General features: G+C 46.2%; 1 pseudogene; it reads left to right on the top strand.

Annotated features, from left to right (window-relative positions):
• Positions 1-935: 935 nt before the first annotated feature.
• Positions 936-14,967, top strand: LOC120710128 (annotated as a pseudogene).
• Positions 14,968-16,525: the final 1,558 nt, after the last annotated feature.

Genomic DNA, 16,525 nt, shown 5'->3' with positions numbered 1-16,525 from the left:
TGAGAGATGTTCATGTTGCGGGCCAAATGATGAATACCCATTGCTTCTAACTACTCGGCAATTTGAAATCTTCTTTTTTTGAAACTATTCGAACGTTTTTCAATTTTTGAAAAAATGAGCGCTTTTCTTTTTGTAGATTTCGCCTTTCAATGACGTGTTATCCCGCCTCGCCTTCAAAATAGAAACTGCAGATAGAGAAACACTTCAGTTCCATACATAGAAGCTCAAAATAAAAAAAAATGTATGTATCTCTAGACATTTGGGGCGTGATTATATGGTGATGAAACTGGCACCCATCGCCTAAAGCAGCCCAGAACCGTCTTCTTGCTTCTTGCATCGTTGAACACCACCGGTCATCACCGCTTCCCCCGCACTGCCCTCCGCCCTTCATCTCCGATAGCAACAATCATTGGATTCACCGCCGCTGACCGCCACCATTGGGGCTGCCCACCCTCACGCCGCACCCTCCACTACCGCCTCTGATGGCTCCCGCCATCAATGTGCCACCACCCCACCTCTCTAACCTACCTCCAGCGTCAGGGACCCCACCACCTCCGCATATTGGCCCCGTTCGGATGGCTGGCTGGAATGGATGGTTCGGCTGGTGGAACAGTAATTGCTGCGGACTACTGTTGCTGCTGGAAACAGCTGCGGCTGGCTGGAAACGGCGCGCTCCGGGACCGCCGCCTCCTCACGGCTGGCTCTGGCGGCGTGGTGGCGCCGCCGCCGCCGACCTGGGCGCAACGGTTGCAAGTCGGGCTCGACGTCGGGCTCCGGTACCTGCACGAGTACGCGCGCCCGCCGTGCATGCACATGGACGTGAGCAGCGGTAGCATGCTCCTCACCGGCGACGGGCCGCACGCCAAGCTCCGGGGCTTCGGCGCCGCACGGGCCATCACGGGCGGCGCCGGCGCCGACGGGAGGCGCCGTTCACGATGACGAGCCACATCGTGGGGACGCGCGGGTACATCTCACCGGAGTACCTGGAGCACGGCGTGGTGTCGCCGAGGGCCGACGTGTACTCGCTCGGCGTGGTGCTCCTGCAGCTAGTCACGGGAAAGGACGCCGAGGAGCTGGTGGGGGACGGCGTGGGCGACCCGTTCGCCGCGCTGCGGGAGCTGGCCAAGGAGCTCGACGGCGGCGGCGGCGACGTGCTACCGAGGCTGGAGGAGCTCGTGGACCCGGCGCTGCCTGCGGGGAGCTGCCCGTAGGACGCCGTGGCCTTGATGGTCAGGCTGATCGAGAGGTGCGTCCGGCGCGACGTGGTGGCCCGGCCGAGCTCTGGGGAGGTGGCGCGGCGCCTACGGAGCGAGTCGCGGATGGCGATGCGGACTCGCGGAGCGAGCGGCGCTCGCGCACTCGTGGCTTATCCAGCCGTTCGACTGTTTCCAGCAGCAACATTAGTCCCCAGCAGTTACTGTTCCACCAGCCAGCCATCCGAACGGGGCCTTGTCCACGACCGCGCTCGGCGGTGTTTGCCTCCTCGCCTGCCCCATCCACAACCCACCACCACCGCTACCTATCGACGCTGAGCTTCCTTTGTAGGCCGGAGACGACCCCATCCCCGGCAACCAAACCTCCTGAAGCCCCCAAACCCATCCTTGCACCGGCAACCCAAACCTCGTGAAGCTTCTGAGTGAGAGAAGGAAGAAGGCCGTCGTCGTAGGATGTAGAAATTGAACAACCTGAATATGGCTTCATCCTCCAGGTGATGGTCGTTCTTTCGTAGTACGAGGCGATGTCCGTGCGTGATATTTGTTACCTATAAACTAGATCAATTCTCTTCTCTTTATTAATAATATACGCCGAACCACGAGATTTTGAATATTTTTTTAAAAAAAGATCATTTGCTTATATGACTATATGCATGCGTCCTTTTGTTCTTTCCACAGGAACCCAAACCCTCCAGCCGACATTGATCGCATTGCGCATGTTCGGATGCGCGAGAGTGGCTGGGCTGGCTGGGCTGATCACCAGCCCAGCCATTCGGCAGCCGGCTGGTGAACCCGCTGCCCCAGCGCCTCCTCTCTCCCACCGCGACTCGCGTGCCCAGCAGGAACAGTGCGTCCAGCCAGCAGGAACTGTACACCAGCCCAGCCAGCGCTTTTCATCCCAGCCGAACAAGGCCTCATTGGAGCACGAGAGTGCAGGCCGGCTGCGGCCTCACCTCACGCGATTTAGATTTTTTTGAGGAAGCGATTTATATTATAGATGCGTATGCTTAGCAGATGTTTGCGCTCCTTAAGTATCAATTTTATCCCCTATTTAACTTTGATAATGGCATGAATTTAATATCAAAATCACTAACCATCCTAACCTCGGCCCGATTATTGGTCGTTTTCGCATTTGCACAAATATTTTGGAGGTACTTCATTTTTGCAGGTTATTGACCAATTTTAGAGCATGAAATGACGAGACCCACGATCACGCGATGACACGAAGAAAGACGAAGGCCAAAGGCCATGAAGACTAGAGGCCCATTCATGCACATCCACCCTCCAATGAAGCCTAAAGGACAAAGCCCACAAGATAAGATCAAGATACTTCGGGGCTAAGCAAAGCAAAGAGAGATTTAAGGAAGGATTTTCCATCCTATCCTTTTCCTCGAAGATATCTCGAAGATAACGACGTCCCACGGGGTGCAATCGTGAAAGGCATAACTCCAGAAGACTTGGGGAGAAAGGAGGACGGGAGGCGGCAAGGAAATGGGCCAGGCCGGCCGGCCTGGGCCCATTGAGCCGGCCGGCCCAGGCCTTTTCCAGGGCTGCTCGTCCTCCCCTTCGACCTAGGGTTTCTTGGGGCTATTTAAAGACCCCTCTCCGAGGCTCAAGCGGAGATCAATTCGCGAGACGATGCCAAGGAGCAGAGAAGATAGAGGGACACCTCTCGGAGAGCCGAGGGTCGTGCTAGTTGTCTAGGGGCTTCCCTAGCCGACGTGGGAACCTTGCAAGGAAGACCACATCGGAGTTCTGGAGCTAGGATCATCAAGATCAAGGTAGGGCCCCGGTTGTGATCTTGTGATGTACAATCATTCATGGTGAAGTTACTTGTGATTCCAAATGTTTAGCGACCATGTTCTCTCTTTCGATTTCGTTCTTTTCTTTGGGTTTGCTTCATCCTAGATCTATTATCGAGATAGATCGCTTAGCATGACCTTGTAGTCATGGTGGCTAGAGGTTCATGACGGAACTACCAAAGGGGGTTCGACTTGCTTCTGGGTGCTTTCGTCCAAAGGGGGGCGTCGTGACAGGGCGTTTCTTTAGTAGATGGGGGTATCGAAGGATCGGATTGGAGATTTTGGGTTTAAAGATGCTTTTCATTGAGATTCACATCTATCTTGCTTCACTACATCTAGCTGGAACTACAACATATGCATGATCTAGGTGATCTAGATTGGTTATCTCTAACTTTCTCTTGCTACCTTCGGTGTTTGTCATTTTAGTATATTAGATTCATTTTTCACCATCTCAACACAAAGGAATCTCTATGTTAGTAGATTGTTTCTTGTATCTTTGGTTTCGTGGATTGAAAAACGTTGGGGGAATACTCTAAGGGAAAAGCTACACGAACCGTGCGCTTGCGGTATACAAATCAGGACGCTAAGGAGCGTCAACAAGCTTTTCTGGCGCCGTTGCCGGGGAACCATCGATTTAATATCCAATCTTACTTACTTTCGTAAATATTTCTTTTTCTTGATTTTTATTTTTGACCTTTTTAGAACTCTTATTTTTTTTGTGTGCTAACTAAAAAATGGATCCATTCCACGAAAATCAATTTAATCTAGAGTTTGCTTTATTTTTCTTTTATGTTTTAGATCTTGTATATTCATCTTTTAGATCTCGTATATTTTTTTCTTTTCACTAACCCCTAACAAGAGATGGACGGGAGCCTCTCCAACAAACCCGAAAATTTTGTTGATGATACAGAAAAAATTTACAGGCAAAGGAGACGAGAAGCACGATCAAGTAAGCTGGAACTAGTAGATCCAAAAGAAGAAGTCGCCGGTTCATCGTCTTCACCTCAAGCGACTCCACCAACAAGTCCAAAGGAGGCGCCACTTCACCAAGGGATGGCGCTACCGGAGCAGGAGCGTACGATCGGAGAGCTATGCACTCCGGACATTCGGGACTTGCCGATCCAAAATCTCGACAACATCGGAGTTCCGTTCGAGATCAAGACTTCAATCATAAGGATGATGCAAAGCTCTCCCTTCACTGGAAAAGAAGACGCTAATCTACATCTTCAAGCGTTCCTCCAACTATGCCGCACCTTCGACTTGCAAGGGATGACTCAAGATCAAATTAGAGCGAGGCTCTTTCCGTTCTCTCTACTTGGGAGAGCGCTGCAATGGTTTCATTCTCTACCGGCACACACGGTGCAAAATTGGGAGTCCTTGATGAAAGAGTTCATGACGGAGTTCTACTCGCCGGGCAAGACCCAAATTTTGTGCAACAAGATTGCTACATTCGCGCAAGCCCCGACGGAGACTATTGCGGAAGCCTATGAGTGCTTCAACGACTACATCCGCACCGTACCTCATCACAAGTTCTCAAGGGAAGATGTGGTCCAGAAGTTCTATCAAGGCCTCACTACTGCATCAAGGGGGATTATTGACGCATCGGCAGGAGGATCGATCATTGAGCTCACGCCGACTCAAGTTTTCAAGCTATTCAAGAAGGTGGCGGACAATGACGCATGAGCATCATCGGGGCGCCTACAACCACTCCAAGCCGTGGGCGCCGCGAAGAGTGTATTGCAAGCGGAACGAGAAGAAGTGCTAGAAGGGAAGATCGACTCGCTCATGAGAAGGTTGGAGAAGATGGAAGTGGAAAAGAGAGAGAAGCCCAAGCTATTGATTTAAAGGCGGCCGAAGCAAGGTCTACATGTGAAGAATGTGGAGAGTACGGCCATGTCCAAAAGAATTGCCCGGAGGAAGCCAAGATGCTCGACTACATGAAGAAGGGAGAATGGATCCCTCAACCCAACTTCTGCTACGGGCAAGGTAGACCTCAATTTAATGCAAGCTCTTCCATACAAAACTCGGTGCCTCTTCGTATACAATTGAAGGAGTTCATGGAGGAGCAAGGAAAGATCAACAAGGACACCGTCACCAAGTTCAAGGCTATGGACAAGATCTTGGAGAACATTGATGGCAAGGTGACGGAGGTCGGGAGCTCTAACCTTCAAGTACTCAACATGATGAAGATGCTAGAAACGCAAGTAGCCCAGCTCGCCGGACGCTTATCTAGCAACGAAGGAAAATTGCCGGGGCAACCTCAAGGTCCAGAGACGGCAAAGGCAATTCAAACTCGCTCGGGAAAGTAGACCGAAGAACCCGAACATGCGGCAGGAGCAAGGAAGCCTAAGCCAAGAGTTGAAGTGGAGACCATCATCAAGGAGAAGGCGCCTACTCCTACGCTAGAGATAGTCACCGAAGAGCCGGAGTTTGAGATAGATGATATAGACACCAAGATTCTACCGCCAAGGCCACGATACCGCAAAGGTAAACATGAAGATGAGCAATTCAACAAATTTGTTGACATGGTACGCAGGTTGAGCATCAACATGCCGCTCTTGGACGCTCTACAAGTTCCAACATATTCTCGCTACTTCAAAGACATCATGGGAAACAAGCGCAAGATACCACCAAGCACCGTCAAGCTAACCAAGGAGTGTAGCGCGGCAATCGCTAATGAAGCTCCTGAGAAGAAGAGGGACCCCGGATGTCCTACCATCCCGTGTTCCATTGGATCTCTTATGTTCGAAAGAGCACTTTGTGATCTCGGCGCAAATGTGAGCGTCATGCCAAAGAACATGTTCGAGAAGCTAAGCTTACCGGAGCCGGAACCCACCGCCATGTGCCTAGAGTTAGCGGATAATTCCGTTCGCTATCCTTTGGGAATCGCCGAAGACGTGCCCGTGAAGATTGGAGAACACTTAGTCCCCGTTGACTTCGTGATTCTCGATATGGGAGAAGGGAGCAAGGCGTCTCTCATACTTGGGAGGCCTTTCCTCAAGACCGCAAGGGCGAACATCGACGTTGGCAAGGGGGAGATCAAGTTCGACATCAATGGCACCACAAGCGAGTTCAAGTTTCGTCCACGCATCGAGGTATGCAACATGATCAATGTCAAATATGTTCCGCCTCACCGCCATGTCACAGAGGAGAAGCCAAAGAAAGAGGAGGAGCCGAACAAGAAGGAAGCGAAGAAGGAGAAAGAAGTCGTCGCGTCCATCGCGACAAAGAAGATTGTTGCACCCGTCAAGATAAAAGCTAGAAGCACGCCTGTGAAGACCAAAAAGCTGACTAACCTGGAAGACAAACCCGCACCAAGGAGTTTGCGGAAGTGGGTACCCAAGACTGCAGCGCCATCACCGAGCATTGGTCCGAAGTGAAGAAGAAGAAAGTCTAGCTATAGACTATAAACGAAGCGCTTTGCGGTAGGTAACCCATTCGTCGAGTCAAGAATAAAGCTGCCGGGAGTTCAACCCGTTCGTCGAGTCAAGAATAAGCTGCCGGGAGGACAACCCGCGAGAGATTTGGGTAAGTGTGTCGAGAATTTTCCTACGCAAGGACATGATAAACTTTTGAACAATTGGTCGTTCGGTCGAACAATTCGATTTGGATTTTATTCGCTCGGTCATTTCGATGTTGCTTCTTATTTTAAACCAATGACATGAGCCATCCTATGATTTATTTGCCTCTTCTTGAGAAAGCCACATCCAAAATTCCATACCTATTTTTGGCGACCGTCCTCTCCATGACGGCCGGACCAAGTTGAGATAAAAGACACGAGTAAAGCCGCGCTATATTTATATTATTTAAATTTTTGATGCGTAGGTTCGCTCAAACATAGAGATAATTTTCAGTTTCATTATCATTGGACTAGAATTTTTCCTAACTTTAATTGTTCATTTTTTCAAAAAAATTCTCTCTCATTTTGGCAAAAATTAGAACCTAAACCCAAGACCCACGGTTGAATTCGAGATTGTTCGCTATCAATTCATGAAAGTGAACGGTTCCGGTGCAACCAAATTTAATGTAGTCAGAAAATATTTTTCGACTTACAAATGTAAAGATGTTTTGATTCCTCTCTGATTATTCATTTAAGCTCATTTCATGCTTTGAGTTAATTCTGAAATTTCGAAGTTAGAGGAGGATTCAACATCTAAGCATGATTTGTAGAGGGTTTATGTGCTTGATTAACATCTATTGATCAAAGTGAGTTCACGGGAAGGAATTGTGCTCTCTACCTACCACCACACGCAAATGATCCAAAGAAGGGAGCAGCCATGCATGGGAAGGACATGAAATTTTCAGCAAAGATGGCACCATGTGATGAATGATGAAGTATGGGACAAGGTGAATGATACAAAGTGAAGAAATAATGTTGCAAGTGGACATCAAAGGCAAAAAAGGAGTGGTTCACGGGATTTGGACGGTGCAAAGCATGAAAGATGTACTGGACAGAAGCAAATAATTGCACCAGGAAGCCACCAGAGAAAGATGAAGTGAAGGAGGGCCAGGAATGCCCTAGGCTGGCCGGCCCCAAGGCCCTAGGTCAGCCGGCCTGGCCTCGTTTTAAGTGCTCTGGTGCTCCCCTTTCACAGGTACGCTCCTCACTTAGTTCTTTGCTTATGTTCTTCAAGTTCTTCACCAGAAACATAAGTTAGAGCTCTGAAAAATTCGTCCACCAAAATCAACTCCAAAAAATCTCCGAAAATTCGCCACAAATCCTAGTTTGCTCCATTCTTCGATATATTGTTCTCCCACCGGCAAGAAACCCCCGGTGTGTTTGTTTTTTAGTGTGTGCAGCAAGGAGTCACCATGAGTGGCATCATGAGGTTTGTCACCGGGAGGAGAAGGACGCGTTCATCAACATCCGATGCATCGGCAAGTTCTTCGCGGAGGCACTCAGTCTCCGAGTCTCCGCGGAGCATGGAGGAAGACAACCCCGCACCGAGGAGCGGCATGTTGCTCCTTGGTGGGATGAGAGACCCGAGAAGCTCCTCCATGAGATTCACCAAAGGGATGCCACCTCCTCCACGGCGTTCGACAAGGTCATCCGCACCACCACCATACAAGCCCTAGAATTTAGAATATGGGTTTATTATCTTGTCAAAGGAAGAAGAAGAAGAAAGGCTCAAGTTCATGAAGGGAAGGCTGTGAGCAAATTATGATTTTGATGATGAAGCATTGGAGAAGTTGGGATTCCATCATGACATCTACCAGCTCTTGGAGAACATCAGCTGGAAGTTATTTTCTGACGGTGTTACGGTAGACATGCAAGAAGAAGTGGCTTTGGAGATGTTCATGACACTGGAGAAAACAACGGAAGTGGTGGATGATGAAGAAGTTTCATGTCTGAAATTTTGGCTCAAGAATGAAGAAAAAGTCATCACCTATGGAGAAATAGGGAGTTTGCTCGGGTTCAAAAGCAATGCAAATGAAATGGTGGAAGTCGAAGATGGAGAGCTCGATGAGTTTTGGACAAAGATAGCAAAAGATGTCAACCACCAAAGGAAGAATATAAGTAATGTGATCCTCCAAATATTCCACTCTTGGGTGAGCAAAAGAATTCTCGGGAGGATGAGAGAATCAAAGGTCACCGACCAAGAATTGAATTGGATGTATGCAGCATTGGTGAAGAAGCAAGTGATTGATCCCACCTACATCATGGTTGAAAGGTGGATTTGTGAAGCATCATCCGGCACGGGAGAAGTTAGTTCAGGGTGTTATCTTACACTAATAGCTCGAGCCATGAATCCGGGGTTAGCAGTGATCCAAAAATATTATGTCCCGGGAAGAGATATAGGGATCGAACATTTGAGGCAAGGCCATTATATCGGAGGGGATGAAAAGAAGGGATTCACTATCTCCAAGATGGATATTTCCCTCTCCGATCAAAGGCTTAAATTATTCGCAAGAGGAAGGACCGATTGACGAGTTGAAAACATTGGAGCAAAAGTGTAGAAAACAAAAAGAGGAAGGTTGATTGAAGGAACATCGGAGTCGGCACAACAAGAAAATTTAGAAGTAAAGCTTCCACCACCAAGTTCCGCTTATTGGAGGAATGAATTTCAAGGTGCATCAAGTGGACAAGGACACTCGCAAGGATGGACGAGTCAATGGGAAGGAAACCAAGATCAAGCATGGGGGCATGGTATGGCGGCGCCTCCACCGGTGTACCAGGCGCCCCCACCATTTAGCAACTATGGCTACCCACCCCCATCATACCAAGGAGAGATGCCCAACCCGTCATTTGGAGCACAATTTTCTGACCTCCCTCAACCGGAACAAGGAATGTGAATCATGGGTGCCTATGCAAGAAGAAACATGGAAGACATAGACGCCATCTGGAGGCACACAAGCCAATTAGAAGATGGAACCACGGGAATTGCATATCAAATGGGACTTCTAGGCCTAGCGCCATCGGAACAATTTAATGGAGTAGCATTTCAACAATATTATGACCAAGGATACAACGCAAAAGGCAATCAAGGAGAGTGATCGACGACAAGACCATGAATAAAGTGCTCGCACGTGTGGTTTGGATTTTTCTATTTCTTTTCATTTATTTTCAGCATGTGTGCAAGCTTGTGTGTGCGTAGCAAATTTTTGTTTTATTTTTTTTCAGCATGTCTGCAATTTGCTTTCTTTTGCTTTCATCACCATGATAAATAAATGCATCACCCATACTTTAATGATATGGTTAGTAATGATGATAGAAAGTTTGTGCCATGTTAAAATATGATGATCGTTGCCGCCTTGTCTACTTTCTTGTGCTTGGTTTATGCATGATTAAACTAATGCTCTACCTAAGATCATCTGAAAAATTAATTAAATGCCGGCAAATTCAATTGTGGAGGTTATGATAAATTAAGACCCACATCTTTCTATTCTTGCTCTCTTACTTAAGCTTGTCAAGGAAAATTTAATTCGGATTTAATTTTGAGCTAACCTGGTCAATGATACCTTTTGCAATTGCTCTACCCTTCTAAAACCCTAAATGTTATATCATGACAAACCATAGAGCAAGATTTATTTTCAGGTGAATTAATTCAAGAATTATCTTCTTTGGTACGAGACTAAGAAGCTGACCATTCCGTATTTTTGTATACATCTCTTTTGCTAGCCATTCTATCCATGCATTGTGAGTTTATATACCGGGAACATCGCAAACCTCTCTGGATATCCACCCTTAACCAAAAACATCTTTTTGTGAAACACCTCCTTGACCACAACCTATATATTGAGTATATATTATTATTTCGATGGCAAAATAGTGGAATCAAGAGCAAAATTCAGTAAAACATAAGCTTGGGAAGCATCAAAGAGTTCACAGTAGAAAAATCCGAAGAAGTGGAGGCCTACAGGCAGTAGGCCGGCCGGCCCAACACCCCTAGGCCGGCAGGCCTGCCCCTTTTCCTCCTCTGTTGGCTTCAATCTTTTACGAGGAGATGCCCCATTGAATTCCAAAGTTGAGTCCAGAGAATTGATACGAGTTTTGTGCACTCACTCCATCAAGTTATCATCACTTCATTGCTTGAGGACAAGCAAACGTTCAAGCATGGGGGGAGGTGGAGTAAGTGCATTGTGTTGCCAATGGTTCTGAGGAGCAAAAAGAAAGAAAGAAAAAAAAGAAAAGAAAGAAAGAAAAAAAATGAATGATGATGAAAAGCTCCTCGGTCCCATTTGCTTCATTAAAATTCAAGTACTTTGAAGATTATTCTATACTCAATTATTCCAACCATGTGCAATCCGATAACAAGGACTTCAGTTGTGCCTTGGGATCAACCGTTGCCATTTGCACATGTCCACCATCTAAAGTGTGTGTTCCATTCTCTCCCTCTCCACAAAGAAATTATTTTCCAATGGTCTTTTTGACGAGTCTCGGTAAATCCATAAGAAGTATTTCTTGTTTTGATAATATCTTGATTATAATATCTTTTGTTAGGAGTAACCTTTCCAGAGCTCCAGATAAAGCCTCACACATACATATGAGAGAAAGAAAGGAGAAAGTTCTAGCAAGTTTGAGAGACAAGATGAGCTGAGAGTTTCCATGAGCAAACTGCAATGAGGTTTAAATTATTAATCTTGGTTTAGCATTATTTATGGAACTTACTTTCTTAATTCTGAGACATGTTTAATTTTGAGAGCATGTGCTTAATAATTGTGGAGAAACATTTAACTTGTATCTACCTTCCACATTGAAAGAGCTGGTTACAACTTGAACTATAAACTGCAAAATATTTTTGGGAGCATTGTGTTTTCTCGTGTATGATCAAGTGCAGGGATTGGACACCGAAAGGCAACGCTGATTTTTATCAAAGACTTACTCGAGAACGAGCAAGGTTTAAGCATGGGGGGAATGTTGGCGCTCCTTAAGTATCCATTTTATCCCCTGTTTAACTTTGATAATGGCATGAATTTAATATCAAAATCACTAACCATCCTAACTTCGGCCTGATTATTGGTCGTTTTCGCATTTGCACACATATTTTGGAGGTACTTAGTTTTTGCAGGTTTTTGACCAATTTTGGAGCATGAAATGATGAGGCCCACGATCACGCGATGACACGAAGAAAGACGAAGCCCAAAGGCCATGAAGACTAGAGGCCCATTCATGCACATCCACCCTCCAATGAAGCCCAAAGGACAAAGCCCACAAGATAAGATCAAGATACTTCGGGGCAAAGCAAAGCAAAGAGAGATTTAAGGAAGGATTTTCCATCCTATCCTTTTCCTCGAAGATATCTCGAAGATAACGACGTCCCACGGGGTGCAATCATGAAAGGCATAAACTCCAGAAGACTTGGGGAGAAAGGAGGACGCGAGGAGGCAAGGAAATGGGCCAGGCCGGCCGGCCTGGGCCCATTGAGCCAGCCGGCCCAGGCCTTTTCCAGAGCTTCTCGGCCTCACCTTCGACTTAGGGTTTCTTGGGGCTATTTAAAGACCCCTCCCCGAGGCTCAAGCAGAGATCAATTCGCGAGACGATACCAAGGAGCAGAGAAGATAGAGGGACACCTCTCGGAGAGCCGAGGGTCGTGCTAGTTGTCTAGGGGCTTCCCTAGCCGACGTGGGAACCTTGCAAGGAAGACCACGTCGGAGTTCTGGAGCTAGGATCATCAAGATCAAGGTAGGGCCCCGGTTGTGATCTTGTGATGTACAATCATTCAGGGTGAAGTTACTTGTGATTCCGAATGTTTAAAGACCATGTTCTCTCTTTCGATTTCGTTCTTTCTTTGGGTTTGCTTCATCCTAGATCTATTATCGAGATAGATCGCTTAGAATGATCTTGTAGTAATGGTGGCTAGAGGTTCATGGCAGAACTACCAAAGGGGGTTCGACTTGCTTCTGGGTGCTTTCATCCAAAGGGGGGGCGTCGTGACAGGGCGTTTCTTTAGTAGATGGGGGTATCGAAGGATCGGATTGGACATTTTGGGTTTAAAGATGCTTTTCATTGAGATTCACATCTATCTTGCTTCACTACATCTAGCTGGAACTACAACATATGCATGATCTAGGTGATCTAGATTGGTTATCTCTAACTTTCTCTTGCTACCTTCGGTGTTTGTCATTTTAGTAGATTAGATTCGTTTTTCACCATCTCAACACAAAGGAATCTCTATGTTAGTAGATTGTTTCTTGTATCTTTGGTTCTGTGGATTGAAAAACGTTGGGGGAATACTCTAAGGGAAAAGCTACACGAACCGTGCGCTTGCGGTATACAAATCGGGGCGCTACGGAACGTCAACATCAGACTAGCTAGCGATCCTGATAAGCCAGAAAAGCAGACGTAGGGCGTGTTTGGTTCGCTGCCTAAGGCGCCACAGCCTAACCTTAGGCGCGCCATAGCATCGGAGGCATGCGTTTGGTGAACAGCTAAAGTTAGTCGGCCACACTTTCTTAGGTGCGATTCCAACGACATGCCACACAATTTTCACGCCGCACCTGCAGCGGTTGATTTGAGCGCCGCACCCCGAAGGCACGCCACACACTCCCTATTTTCCTCCAGCCGCCACCACTCCTTCCCTTCCCGTCGCCTGTGACCTCCATTACCGGAGCTTCCACCTCCCACCTCCGCTCTGAACGACGTCCCCGACCCCATTTTCGGCTGCCGATTGAAGGTACGCGTCTCCCCTTCTCCTCGCGCATAGAGCACGCAAGCGCCGCTGCACCGTGGGAGCAGGTGCTCCCATGGGAGAACCAGCCGTCAACTTGCAGATCTGTGGGCGGCCATGGCAGCACCTGCTGCAAAAGCTCAAGATCCATTCACGATAGGGCCTAGCTGCTATGGATTTGGTGGCCGTCGTGTCCCTGGTCGGCGCCGTCTGCATGGCTTGCTCGATGTGTTTCCGTCCATGCCTTGTCCCGTGGATCTGTCTTATTCTTCCCCCATGCGGCTAGCTGCATGCGTGTGTGCACAGGCGGTCATGTTCTACGCGGCCAGGAGCTTGCTAATGCCGTGGATCTTGGTCAAGATTCATTTGTCTATTTCTGTACCTAACATTCTTTTTTCTTTCTTGCATGCAGAAACGAACATCGCTAGGGGCTGCTCCAAGGTATATCAATATTCTGGCATCTTAAATACTTTACAATCTACTGATTCAAGTTGTGTTTTGTGTGTATTTTAATTAGTTTACAATCTGTATAGATGGGTGCAAAAAAGCTATATCTTGAGTATTGCTATTTTTACGATCATTACTTGCGAAGAAGAAGATTGCTTGTTTGCATTGCCATCTGTGTTTGTATGTTGTGGTACAAGCTGCAAGAAAATAGATTGGCCAAGAGGCATATCAAATACGGTTCTATGTTACAAAGAGATCTAGAAAGGGAAAGGCGCCTGAATCGTTTGTATAATGGGACTGAAGCCAACTGTATTAGCGAGCTGCGTATGCGTAAATTTGTTTCCCATAGGTTATGTTGTCTTTTAAGGTCCCGTGGATTGCTAGAGGACACTATCAACGTCTCCATTGAAGAGCAGGTTGCTATGTTCTTGAAATTTGTTGGCCATAGATGGACAAATAGATCAGTTGGTTTTGAATTCTTGCGGTCCGGGGAGACGGTTAGTAGGTATTTTAATTCTGTTTTAGATGCTCTATGCATCTTGTCCCGCGACATCACTACCATGAGAACCACCGAGACACATACAAAGATATCCAGTAGCCCGGGAAGATTTCACCCATATTTTGAGGTAACATATGTATATAGTTAGAATCTATTATTATATTTATAGTTAGAATCTATTATTTCACTCTATTTTTGTTAACATTTTTCTGTTTCAGTGTAATATATACTACTAAGCGACATGTTACTTTCTGCAGGACAGGGCAAGAAGGCTCCTTGCTAAGCCTATCAAATTCTATAATGAAGTGCAAGAACTATTCCTCAACAGCAGTGCTGATGGTTCTCTTGCTATGGATGCAACTACTTGCACGAATGACACGCAGGCTAACGACACGCAGGGTGATGAAGATAATGATTATGATGATGATATATTCAATGACCTGTCAAACTATGCTCAGCCAGTAGATGACCTAGGTGATGATTCTGACACTTTACCTTCTCCTATAAGTGGTAAACCTAGCTTTGCATCCCAAGTTGCTGAGAATAGCTCATCCAGCTCTGGAATGAAGCGTCTAAGAGCTGAGGGTAAACATTCTAAGAGAGATGTGAGACCAAAGAGCCGTATGTCAAAAATAGGAGATACAATTGCAACTACTTTAGTGGCCCTTTAACGCGAAATCAAGAAGCCAGCGCCACCTCCACCTGCTATGCCTAATTCTGATGGTATATTGTGGCAAAGACTTGAAAACATCACACTAACTACCGATCAAAAGTTGATGGTAGGAACCTTTCTAGCACATAAAGATCAAAAGGGTATGCGTGGTTTTCTATCTGGTTCAGCTGAGGTGACATTTCAATCATGGGTATTCAAATTTCTTAGTGATGCAGGGCTGTGAATTCCCCTAGGTGGTTGGCCGCTTTTGTTTATGTGCCCATGTGATATATGTTGCAATTGGTCAATTATTACTTGCATTGTTTGCACTTTGCTAAAGTGAGTTGTTTTGCATTGTAGACTCATCCAAGAACTTAACTGAAGATGGATGGTGTCAATGAAGGCTCATTCTTTTGCACTTCTTCTAGGCTGATATATGATGGCTATGAAGATAGATGGTGTTGCTCACAGCAATTTGTTTAGCACTTAGATGATGCTTCACACTTTTGTTAATGCATAGTTTGCTATAATGTAACTAATGTGAACCAATTAAGGTTGTTATTGACATGATGTGCAGACATTATCAATTTGATATGGGCATATGGATATGTTATGTTCATTGATTGTGATGATAACTATTGCGGTTCTGTTATTTGATATGTTCATCAATTTATTATGTTAATTTCTCTATTTTTATTTGTGTGGCTAGTTTTATGTGTGATAGCAAAACAAACAGCTACCACACATTCTCATGTGTGCCTAACTTTAGGTGTGGTAGCAAAACAAACAGTTACCACACTTTTTTACAAGATGTCTAATGTTAGGCGGAGTAATGAACCAAACACATACTTCAATTAAGGCAGCTTAGGCGCGCCACATCTGTGGCAGCATGCTAACCTTAGGCGTATATTGATGTTCTAATTGGAGTAAGTGAAATTTTTTTAGAACTTTTCGCGAAACTTTTCGCGAAAAGTTTTCAAAAATTTTCCCTGACGCACATCACATCAAATCTTAAAATACATGCATGGAGTATTAAATGTAGTTAAAAAATATAACTAATTGCACAGTTTGGTTGTAAATGACGAGACCGAATCTTTTGAGACTAATTACTTCATAGTTGGACAATAGTTACTAAATAAAGTCGAAACGTGCTACAACAATTTTTATGCAAACTTTTGGCGAACTAAACACACCCCTGGAGATCTTTATCTGCCGTGGAGCATGTTTCCAAACGGACACGTGAACACGATCGGCAGACACGCGACATGATCTGGTGCACGTTACTGCTTTGAAACTTGCGTCCTCACCACGGCCGAAGAGACGGCCGGCGAACAGAAGTCCGGCCGAGCTCGTCAGGAAAGCCCGGCCACCACACGTGATGCTGCCATGCCGGTCGGGCGTGACTACTTGAGCTCAGTTTCAATAGAAGTTTTATAGAGGGTTTAATAATATTAAATATTATTATTTTTGTTGACATAGTAAGAAGAAAAAAGAGTGGAGTTTCATGAGATGGGAGAAGAATTTTATCACCATGAAACTCATCTAGCACAATTACTTAATTCTTAGTCTAGATAATTGTGTCTATGAAACTCCCACGGAGACTGGCCGATAGCATACATTCCACCCGAGATCCGACCATACGCAGGCCTTGCTTGCTGCACTTTGTGCCACCCGTCTGCTAGCGGCGCGCGTGTGCAGCTGCCATGCAAGCATCGTCGCCAGTTCAAAAAGCAGCTCAAGAAAAGAAAAAACACACAAAGGCTGTGTTTAGTCCCCCAACTCCTCTAAATTTTTCATCACAT

Source organism: Panicum virgatum, chromosome 5K (genome assembly GCF_016808335.1).
Source record: "Panicum virgatum strain AP13 chromosome 5K, P.virgatum_v5, whole genome shotgun sequence".
In the NCBI taxonomy this organism is placed as follows: domain Eukaryota; kingdom Viridiplantae; phylum Streptophyta; class Magnoliopsida; order Poales; family Poaceae; genus Panicum; species Panicum virgatum.
This window is presented reverse-complemented; position numbering and strand designations above follow the sequence as displayed.